Source organism: Petaurus breviceps, unplaced genomic scaffold, assembly GCF_028583685.1.
Source record: "Petaurus breviceps papuanus isolate PSGF00001 unplaced genomic scaffold, PetGlider_PUasm1.0 126, whole genome shotgun sequence".
In the NCBI taxonomy this organism is placed as follows: Eukaryota; Metazoa; Chordata; class Mammalia; order Diprotodontia; family Petauridae; genus Petaurus; species Petaurus breviceps.
In genome coordinates, this window is record NW_027185655.1 from 73,789,688 (window position 1) to 73,801,106 (window position 11,419).

Here is an 11,419-nt window from a genome sequence, read left to right on the forward strand (position 1 = left end):
ATCTCTCTCTCTCTCTCTCTCTCTCTGTCTCTCTCTCTCTCTGTCTCTCTCTGTCTCTGTCTCTCTCTGTCTCTCTCTGTCTCTGTCTCTCTCTGTCTCTCTCTCTCTCTGTCTCTCTCTCTCTCTCTTTCTCTCTTTCTCTCTCTGTTTCTCTCTGTCTCTGTCTCTCTCTGTGTCTCTGTCTCTCTCTCTGTTTCTCTGTCTCTGTCTCTCTCTGCTCTGTCTCTCTGTCTCTATCTCTCTGTCTCTCTCTCCAGAAATAGCTGCTGTGTCTCCATGATGCTGCTCCCAGGATTTCTGCCCTCTTTCAGCTTGGGCTTTTCCCTATACACAGCACCAGCTCCTCCCTGTTCAGCCCCCTCCTGTTACATCAACAATCCATCCCACTGTGGGATTCAAAAGCTCGGTGTCTTAACACTTAACTGAAAACCCAGTTTTAAGTACTTGTTAACTTGACAAGACAAGGTGATCTTCAAATCCCATCACTATTACGGAATGCAGTAATGGTCCATTTTTAGAAAACTATCAGTAATTTTAGCTTTATGAACAACAAAATAACAGAAATCATATGATTATCTCAATAGATGCTAAAAAAAGTATTTGGCAATATATAGCTTCCATTCTTGTTAAAATCTCTAGAGATCATAGGAATGGAGTCTTCATTAAAATGATAAGCAGTATCTACTTAAAACCATCAGCAAGCATTAGATGTAATAGGGGTAAGCAAGAAGCATATTTCATAAGATCTAGGGTGGGGATGGTGGTGGAAACAAGGATCTTTATTATCACCATTGTTATTCACTAGCTCACTTAATCAGTAGTGACCACTGTTATTGTATGAGAAATGTCAGCATCAGCAATAACGGAAGGAAAAAATTGAAGAAATTAAAATAGGCAAAGAAGAAACAAAGCCATCATTTTTGTAGATGAAATAATGATTTACTTAGAGAATACTAGAATATCAAATAAAAAATTGCTTTAAATAATAAATGAATTTAGGAAAATGTCAAGATATAATATAAACTCACATAAATTGAACCCTGACAACAAGACAGAGAAAGAGAAATATCATTTAAAGTTTCTGTAGACATTATAAAATATTTTGGAGTCTATCTGCCAAAACAAACGTAGGAACTAAATGAAAACAATTACAAAACACTTTTTACATAAAGATAGTCAGATTTAAATAACTGGAAAAATATCAGGTGCCCATGTGTAGGCAGAGATAGTATTGTAAAAATGGCAATTGTTCCTAAATTAATTTACTTATTTAATACCATGCCAAGAAAATCACCTGAAATTATTTTATACAAATAGAAAAACAATAACAAAATTGATCTGGAAGAGCAAGGGTCCAGAATATCAAGAGAATTAATGAAAATAAATGCAAAGGAAGGCGGCCTAGCTCTACCACATCTTAAATGGTATTATAAAGCAACAATCATCCAAACTACTTGGTACTGGCTAAGAAATAGAGTGGTGGATCAGCTGAATAGTATAGGTATGCAAGACAAAAGAATCAATGACTATAATAATCTACTGATTTATTCCAGCTTCTGGGATAAGAACTCATTATCTGGAAAAAAAAAAAGTGCTGGGAAAACTGGAAAAGTGTATCATGGAAATCAAGCATAGACCAACATATTACATCCAATACCAAGATAGTCAAAATGAGTACATAATTTAGATAAAAAGACTGAGATTGTGAGCAAATTAGGAGAGCAAAGAATAGTTCACCTGTCAGACCTATGGAGAATGGAGTTATTTGTGATCAAACAAGGGAGAGAGAACATCATGAAATGCAAAACAGATAATTTATTACATTAAATTGAAAAAAGTTTTGTACAAACAAAGCCAAAACAACAGTTCTTAGAAGGGAAGCAGAAAGCTGGGAAATTATTTTTACAGCCATTATCTCTTTTAAAAGCACAATTTTTAAACATACAGAGAACTTAGCCAAATTTATGAGAATAAAAGACACTTCCAAATTGATAAAAGGTGAAAGCATATAAAGAGATAATTTTCTTTTAAAATATTTAAAATTAATTAATTTATTTACTTTTAATTTACAACATTCAATTGCACAGTCCTTTGAGTTTAAAATTTTCTCCCCCTACTTCTCCACCATCCTCCATTATGGCAGCATGCACTCAAATATAGAATCTACAAATATATTCACATTAATCATTAGTCAGTTTTTAAAGAAGTGTTATAACCAATCAAGTGAACAACAAGAAAGAAGGCACAAAATAAAATACAAATGAGAGAGAGCAAGAAGTTTGCTTCAATATGCATTCAGATTCTGCAGCTATCTCTCTGGATGTGGATATCTCTTTTCATCTTGAGTCTTTGGAGTTGTCTTAAAAACTTACATTGCTGAGAGGAGCCCAGTCTATTGAAGTTAGAAGATCACAGACTCAACAAACATACATTGTGTCTGTGATTGTGTACAGATTTCTTCTGGTTCTACTCTTCTCTCTTAGCATCAGTTTTTATAAATCTCTCCAGGTTAATATGAAATCCATCTGCTCCACATTTCTTATAGTACAATAGTATTACATTATATTCATATATCACAAATTGTTCAGCTTTTCCCAAATTGATGGGCATTCCCTTGATTTCCAACTCTTTGCCACCACAAAAAAATTGCTATTAATATGTTTGTACATGTGGGTCCTGCTCCCACTTCTCTGATTTCTTTGGGATATAACCCTAGAAGTGGTGTTGCTGGATTGAAGGGTATGCATTTATTTGTTCCCTTTGGGCATAGTTCCAGATTGCTCTCCAGAATGATTGGATCAGCTCACAACTCCACCAACAGTGAATTAGTGTTCCAAATTCTCCACTTCCTCTCCAGGATTTATAATTTTCCTGTTTTGTCACCTTAGCCAATCTGGCCGGTCAGATGTGGTACTTTCAAGTTGTTTTGATTTGCATTTCTCTAATCAATAGCTATTTAGAACATTTTTTTCATATACTTACAGATATCTTTAGTTTCTTCCTCTGAAACCTGCCTGTCATATGCTTTGAGCATTTATCAATTGGGGAATGATCTGTATTCTTATAGATTTGACTCAATTTGCTGTATATTTTAGAAATGAGGCCTTTATCAGAGACACAGTTTGTAAAAACTCTTTCCCAATTCTCAACTTCCTTCTTAATCTTGGTTACACTGTCTTTATGTGTACAGAAATTTTTCAATTTCATGTAATCAAAATGGTCCATTTTGCATTTTATAATGCTCTCAAACATTTGTTTCATCATAAAATCTTGCCCTCTCCATAGATCTGACAGGTAAACTATTCCTGGCTCTCCCAGATTGCTGACAGTATCAGCCTTTATACCTAGACCAAGCACTTCATTTTGGTACATGGTTTTAGATATTGGTCTATGCCCTATTTCTGCAATATTATGTTCCAGTTTTCCCAGCAGTTTGTGTCAAAGCCTGTGTTGTTATCCCCAAAACTGGGGTCTTTGGATTTATCAAACAGTAGATTTCTATAGTCATTGACTGCTGAGTGTCTTGTACCCAATCTATTCCATTTATCCAATACTCTACTCCTCAGCCAGTACCAAGTATTTTTGATGACTGCTGCTTTATTACACAGATTAAAGTCTGGTATGGTTAGGCCACCTTCACTAGCATTTCTTTTCATTAATTCCCTTGATATTATGGACCTTTTGTTCTTACAAATGAATTTTGATACTAATTTTTCTAGCTTTACAAAATAATTTTTGGTACACTGAATGGTGTGGTACTAAATATGTAATTTAATTTAGGCAAAACTGTCATTTTTCTTATATTAGCTAGACCCAGCCGTGAGCAACTGATGTTTTTTCAGGTAGGTAGATCTGACTTTATGTGTATGAAAAATGTTTTGTAATTGTATTCATATATGACCGTGGTTTATTTTGGCACATAGATTCCCAAATATTTTATAAAGTCTACAGTATCTTTAAATGGGTTTCTCTATATCTTATTGTTGGGTTTCGTTAGAGATATATAGGAATGTCAAGGAGTTATATTGGTTTATTTTATATCCTGCAACTTTGCCAAATTTATTTATTATCTCAATTAGTTTTTTTTTTAAATTTCATTCTCTAGGATTCTCTAAGTATGCATTCTATCATCTGCAAAGAATGATAGCTTAGTCTCTTCTTTGCCTAATTAGATTCCTTCAATTTCTTTTTCTTCTCTTATTGCTACTTCTAACATTTCTAGTAACACATTGAGTAAGAGGCGTGATACTAAACATCCTTGGTTAACCCCTGATCTTATTGGAAGTGATTCTAGCTTATCCCCATTACACATAATACATGCTAATGTTTTTAGATATATTTTGCTTATTATTTTAATAAAGACTTCACTTATTCCTATATTTCTTAGTGTTTTTAATAAGAAAGGATGTTGTATTTTGTCAAAAATACAATGTGTCTTTTCAGATAATCATATGTTTTCTTCTAGTTTTATTGTTGATGTGATCCATTGTACTGTTAGTTTTCCTGATACTCACACCTTTGCATTCCTGGAATAAATCCTACCTCATCAAAGTGTGTTATTTTCATGATAATTTGATGTAGTCTTTCTGCTAATATTATATTTAGAATTTTTGCACCTATTTTCATGAGGGAAATTGGTCTATAATTCTCTTTTTCTGTTTTGTCTCTTCCCAAATTATATATTAGTACCATATTTGTGTGAAAAAAAAAGAATTTGGTAGGGACTCCTCCAATTTTCCCGAATACTTTGTAAAGTATTGGAATCCATTTTTCTTCAAATGTTTGGTAGAATTCACTAGTAAATGCATCTGGTCCTGGAGATTTTTTCCTAGGGAGTTCATTGATGGCTTGTTCAATTTCTTTTTCTGATATGGGATTCTTTAAGTAGTTTATTTCCTCTTCAATAAATCCGAGCAATTTATATTTTTTGTAAATATTCATCCATTTTACTAAGTTTGCCAAATTCATGTTCATACATTTGGGCAAAATAATCCCTGATTAGTGTTTTGATTTCCTTTTCATTGGAGGTAGATTCACCCTTTTCATTTTTGATACTCATAATTTCGTTTTCTTTTTTTTTTCTTTTTGAAGGGCAGTTGGGGTTCAGTAACTTGCCCAAGGCTACACTGCTAGTGTTTTTGTATGGGTGTTCAGTGTCTGAGGCCAGTAACTGAACTCGGGTCCTGCTGACTCCAGGGTGGGCGCTTTACTCAGTGCGCCACCTAGCCACCACTCTTCTTTCCTTTTTTTTTTTTTTTTATCATATTGAGTAAAGGTCTATCAAGTTTATGTTTTTTTTTTTCATATTACCAGCTCTTAGATTTATTTATTAAATCAATAGTTTTCTTAAATTCTATTTTATTAATCTCTCCTTTAGTTTTAATGATTTCCTTTTTTTTTTTTAAAGCAATCGGGGTTAAGTAGCTTGCTCAAGGTTACACAGCCAGTTATTTCTGGGAGTGGTGCTGAGTATCTGAGCCCAGATTTGATCGAGGTCATCCCGACACTGGAGCCAGTGCTTTTACTCGCTGAGCCACCTGGCCGCCCCTAAGCAATTGGGGTTAAGTAACTCGCTCAAGGTTACACGACCAGGTGTTTCTGGGTGGGTGCTAAGTGTCTGAGCCTGGGATTTGATCTCCAGGTCTTCTCAACACTGGAGCTGGTGCTCTTACTCGCTGTGCTACCTGGCCACCCCAGTTTTCATTATTTCTAAGTTATTATTTAATTGGGGATTTGAATTTTTTTCTGTTTCTAGCTTTTTCAATTGCATGACAATTTATTGACCCCCATTTTCACTATTTTATTCATATATGCATTCAGGGATATACATCCCTTAAGAACTGCTTTTGCTGCATCCCACAAGTTTTGATATTTTGTCACATTATTGTCATTCTCTTGAATGAAGTTGTTGATTTTTTCTATAATTTCTTGTTTGACCACCTCATTCTTTATGATTAAGTTATTTAGTTTCCAATTAGTTTTACTCTATCTTTCCATGGACTTTTACTACATATAAATTTTATTGCTTCATGATCTGAGAAGGATGCATTTAGAATCTCTGTTTGTCTGCACTGAATTCTGAGGTTTTTATGCCTTAGTACATTGTCTATTTTTTGTGTTTGTGTCGTGTACTGCTGAGCAGATGGTATCTTCCTTTTTGTCCCTATTCAATTTTCTCCGGAACTCTACCATATCTATCTTCTCTCAGATTCTCTTTACCTCCTTAATTTCTTTCTTTTTATTTTGAGGTTGCATTTATCAAGTTCAGAGAGAGGGAGACTGGAGTCCCCCACTAGTACAGCTTTGCTATTTCTTCCTCTAACTCTCTTAACATGTCCTTTAGGAATTTGGATGCTGCACTGCTTTGTACATAAATGTTTTGCAATGGAATTGCTTCATTTTTGATGATGACTTTTTAGCAGAATAGAACTTCCTTCCTTATCTCTTTTAATTCAATCTATTTTTGCTTTTGCTTTGTCTGAGATTTGGATTGCTTCACCTTCCTTATTTTTTTTAGTTTAGCTGAGGCATAATATGTTTTACTCCATTGTTTTACCTTTACCCTATATGTATCCCCCAGCTTCAAATGTGTGTCTTGTAAAAGCATATTGTATGATTATGATTTTTGATCCATTCTCCTAGTTGCTTCCATTTTATGGGGGTGTTCATCCCATTCAAGTTCACAGTTATGAGTAGTCTGTGTCTTTCCCTCCATCCTATTCCCTCCCCTGTTTTTGCATTTATTTTTTCACTTCTCCCTTTCCCTCCTTAAGTGTTTTCCTTTTGACGACCACCTTCTTTAGTATTGCCTCCTTATCATCCCACTTCCCTTTTCTGACCCTTCCCACTTACTATTTTTTCCCTCCCTTCTATTCCCGCCCCCAATTTTCGTGGCTCTTTTCCCCTCCTACTGCATGTAGGGTGGGATAGATTTTTATACTTAATGTGGTATGTTATTTCTTCCTTGAACCACGACTGATGATAATAGATATCATTCAAGGCTCCTTTCCCTCCCCCCTTTCCCTCTGTTATGATAGGTTTTATATCTCTTCTTCATAGAGTCCATACATAACTGATTATGATATTCCTTCCTTACACCAGAACCAATGAGGGCAAAGCTCATATAATATTCATTTCCCTCCCTTCTTTCCCTGTACTATAATATTTTATGCCTCTTTGTGTGGCATAATTTACCCTTTTCTGCTTCATTCTTTACTCTTCTGCCATTGCAGTCCCTTTGTACCTCTTAATAAGCTTTTATATCATCATTAAATTTAAATTATACCCACACCCTGTATTTAACTATACCCTTTTTTGGGAGGGCAATTGAGTTTAAGTAACTTGCCCAAAGTCACACAGCAAGTTATTTTTTTTTTGGTTTATGTGTGTGTGTGTGTGTGTGTGTGTGTGTGTGTTAAGTATCTGAGGCTGGATACGAACTCAGGTCCTCCTGACTCCAGGGTCAGCACTCTACTCACTTTGCCACCTAGCTGCCCCTATCTTTATCCTTTTTAAATGCCACTATAAGTATAGATTTCTAAATATTTACAGGTATCAGCTTCCATAGAGGAATGTAAACAGTTCGCTCTTATTAAATAACAAGGTTTGTGTGTGTGTGTGTGTTTATCTGTGTGTTTTAGTTATTATTATATATAGGGAATTGTATATATATATGTATATATAATATAAATGTATATATGTGTGGATAGATAGATAGATATAGATGATATAGATATAGATATAGATATAGATATAGATATTGATATATAGGGAATTATTGGTCTGCCCGAAAATCATGATGAAAAAATGAGCCTAGACAACATCTTCCAAGAGTTCATAAAAGAAAAATTCCCTGGGATCCTAGAACCAGAGGGTAAAATAGATATGGAAAGAATCCACCAGATACCTCCTCAATAAGATCCCAAGTTGAAAACTCCACAAAATATTGTAGCCAAATTCCAGAACTATCAGGTGAAGGAGAAAATAGTTTAAGCATCCAGAAAGAAAACAACAATTCAATTATCACAGAACTACCATGAGGATAGCACAGGATCTGGCAGCTTCTACATTGAAAGATCAGAGGAACTGGAATATCATTTTTTGAAAGGCAAAAGAGCTCAGTTTACAACCAAGGACCAGCTATCCAGAAAAACTGAATATAATCTTTCAGGCAGAGAGATGGTCATTCAATGATATATGGGACTTCCAGACCTTCCTGATGAAAAAGCCAAAGCTCAATGGAAAATTAAATCACCATTTACAAGACTCGAGAGAGACACAGAAAGGTGTGATTACCCCCTCAGACTGGTTGGTTGGTCCCCCTACAATCTGCACATCAGAAGCTTCAAAGCAGCCACATGGCAAATGGCTGGACAGCTGTGGAGCCTCAGTTGTTTCTTTCCCCGGGGTCAAAGGTGGGAACACATTCCCAAACTCCCCATTCCCAATGTCCACACTGCACTGACCTCTAAATTAGTCCTTAGCATTTATGTGTTGAGAATTCTGGAAACTGCCACAACTGCTTGTGATCTGAAGTCCCTCCAGCCGGCGGCTTGTCAGGCCGCCCTGAGGCCAAAAACCTTGGGCTCACATAGGGCTGAGCTCGGCTACCAGAGCACTCTGCTGGTCACTTCCTGCAGGACTTCCAGTCTGTTCTCAGCAAGAGGTTAGATTCTCTCTGTCATTTTGTGGGTTCTGTGTCTCCAAAGTTTGTCTAGAGTCATTTTTTTATATGAACTGGAGGAGGTGGGAGCCGGACCTGCACAGAAGTCCTCTTTGTACTACTCCATCTTCACTCCGCCCCCCCCCCCAAGTTCTATTCTGACTCTTTTCAGTGGAATTACTATAGTTTCTATGATTTCTTGCTTAACCCAGTCATTCTTTAGAATTAAATTATTTATTTTCAAATTATTTTTGGTCTATTTTCAATGGTGTTTTATTACATATAATTTCATTGCATCATGATCTGAATAGGATGCATTATATATATATACCTTTCTGCACTACATTGTGAGGTTTTTATGCCCTTGTACATGGCCAATTTTGTCTATTTGCCCTATATAGCTGAGAAAAAGATATATTATTTTTATTAGCATTCAATTTTTGAAAGAGGTCTATCATATCTACCTTCTCTTAAATTCTATTCACCTCCTCCACTTCTTTCTTGTTTATTTTGAGGTTAGATTTAGCAAGTTCAGAAAGAGGGAGATTGACATCCCTCACTAGTATAGTTTATATACCTACTTCTTCCTCTAACTCCTTTAACTTCTCTTTTAGGAATCTGGATGCTTGGTGCATATATTTTAAGTAATGCTAATGCTTCATTTTCAATGGTGCCTTTTATCAAGACAAAATTTCATTCCTTATCTCTTTTAATTAGATCTATTTTTGCTTTTGCTTTATCTGAGAAAAGGATTGCTACCCCTGATTTTTTTTTTACTTTAGCTGAAGCATAATATATTTTATTCCAGCCTTTTGCATTTACTCTGTGTGTATCTCACTGTTTCAAATGTGTTTCTTGTAGACAGCATATTGTAGGATTATAGTTTTTATTCCATTCTACTTTCCACCTCCATTCTATGGGAGAGTTCATCCTATTCACTTTCACAGTTATGATTGCTATCTATGTCTTTCCCTCCTTCCTATTCCACCCCATGTTTATGCTTTTATTTCTCCCTTCCCCTCCTTAAGAGATTTCCTTGTGTGTACTACCTCCATCAGTATACCCTCTTTTTCAACTCCTTTCCCTTTCCAATCTTTCCCTCTTAAAATTTCTTCCCTCCCTTCTAACCAACACCCCTTTTATAATGCTTTACACCTCCTACTGCTTCTAGGGCATGTAGCATCAAGCACCTCAGCATCCCCAGGGTGGCTGCCAAAACAGGTTCTTAGATCTGATTTTCTAAAGTAAAGCAACTCAAAATTGGTTAACAAGCTTACTTTAATCAGTCAAAAATACATCATTTACCTAGTTCAGGGGAAAAAGTTCAGCACCCTGAATGTCAGAGTATACAGACAGAATTATCAAGAGAGAGAAACAGATAAAGCAGACAGGTTTCCAAACTGTCCAACCATAACATCCATACCAAATCACAGTTACTATCAAAGCTGTTTTTTTCTGGGTTTTTCAAAGCTGGGGATCTCTCAACAATGGCTTCCCAGAGTCTCATCTGATAAAATTACACAACACTTCTTAAAGTGAGCCCCAAAGCAAAGCCTCCCTTCAGGGCTTATATAGCCTTCTCCTGGCTCAGAAAATGTAACAACCTTCTTGACCCACTAGCCAATCAAAAGTGTATCCTGAGAAAGAATCCTCCCACCACAGGCTACAAGGTGCACTTAAGCCTAGGAGCAGGGAAGATCTTAAAAATGTACCTTCCCATTAAAGGGCATGATAGATTTTTATTCTTAATGTAATATATTATTTCCTCCTTGAAACAAAACCAATGAGAACAAATCTCATAGAGTGCTCCTCTCCCTCCCTTCTTTCTCTATGTGATAATATATTTTATGTTTCTTCATGATAGAATCCTATACTTAACTGATTATGTTATTTTCTCCTAAAAACCAAAACCAATGAGAGTAAAGTTCAAATAATGTTCATCTTCCTCCTTCTTTCCCTCTACCACAATCAGTTTTATGCCTCTGTGTATGGCATAATTTAACCTTTTCTGCCTCCTTGTTCCTCTTCTCTCATTACAGTCCCTTTGCACCGCTCGATGTTTTTTTTTTTTTATCATCACTTTAGTTAATTTATACCCACAACCTCTATCTATGTATATGCCATTTAATTTTTACAAGAAGTATACAATTCTCAATACTGACAGGTCTGAGTTTCCCATATAAGGATGTAAACACTTTGATCTTATTAAATAACAATGTGTGTGTGTGCGTGCATTTTTTTATTTACCTTTCTATGTCTCTCTTAAGTCTTGTATTTTTAGATCAAATTTTCCATTGAGCTCTGGCTCTTTCATCAGGAAGGTCTGTAAGTTCCTTATATCATTGAATGACCATCCCCTTGCCTGAAAGATTATGTTCAGTTTTGCTGGATAGCTGATCTTTGGTTGTAAACAGAGTTCTTTTGTCTTGCGAAAAATCACATTCCAGTCCTTCATATCTTTCAATGTAGAAGCTGCCAGAACCTGTGCTATCTTCACAGTAGTGCTTCCATATTTGAATTGTTGTTTTCTTTCTGGCTGCTTGTACTATTTTCTCCTTCACCTTGTAGAACTGGAATTTGGCTACAATATTTTGTGGAGTTTTCAATTTGGGATCTTTTTCAGGAGGTATCTGGTGCATTCTTTCCATATCTATTTACCCTCTGGTTCTAGGACCTCAGAGCAGTTTTTCTGATGAACTCTTGGACAATATATTGTCCAGGCTCATTTTTCTTCATGATTTTATGGTAGAACAATAA